Below are 879 nucleotides of genomic sequence, written 5' to 3'. Positions count from 1 at the left end.
AGGAAAAGACCCGCCAATACCATTAACCCTGGGACTTATGGGAATCGGCATTCCTGGTTGAAAGGAGAGTATATCACGTATATATGCTTGTCACCTGAGCCAATGTAATATGCTCATCATACTGTATAAGCATATTATTCACAAAGATATGAAAATCATTTAATAAACACACACACACACACACACACACACACACACACACACACACACACACACACACGTTCACCATGACCCCATATGTTTGACAATCGGGAAGAAACTTCACTGTACTATTGTCTGTGTGTTATCGACTTTCCCTGCCGAGCTATTGACACTCGGGGGAATGTGTTGCCTTACCAAGTACAGACATTCCCACGGCATTCGACCCAGTCGAGCACACCATTGTGATATTTCATCTATAGTCTACTAGTTATATCGTAAACCTAGAAATGTTATTTCCTATAAACTTTTTTTGTGGATCTGTCCTTCCATGGGATCATAGAAAAGATCTAACTTTGTTGCCCGAATAAAAACTTCGGGCAGCTTTAATAATCTGCATAAAACCAAGATGGCTGCTAATTGCCGGTATGGAAATTAGGTTTATGACATTGTTCTGTATGTTTGTATGACACGTCTGTTAAGGGTTTTGGGGGGTGTAGAATTCATTTTTGATGTTCATTTATTGATTTGTGACCTGATAGTCATCATATTTTCATATGCAATGAAAATTTGATGACTATTAGGTCATATGGTACAATTTTATCTGCAATTGTCAAATATTTATTCGTACTGTTTATGTATCGTTATTTCAATGTTATTTTTATATCTGCAGGTAAAAGGAAGTTGTGCTGGTCGTCAGAATTGTCCATAGCTACATTGCACCATTTCTAGACCAGATAG

This window comes from Coenobita brevimanus, chromosome 114, assembly GCF_032717465.1.
Source record: "Coenobita brevimanus isolate Jiangsu-jjx chromosome 114, ASM3271746v2, whole genome shotgun sequence".
Classification (NCBI taxonomy): domain Eukaryota; kingdom Metazoa; phylum Arthropoda; class Malacostraca; order Decapoda; family Coenobitidae; genus Coenobita; species Coenobita brevimanus.
The sequence above is the reverse complement of the archived record's forward strand: the minus strand, read 5'-3'. Positions refer to the sequence as shown.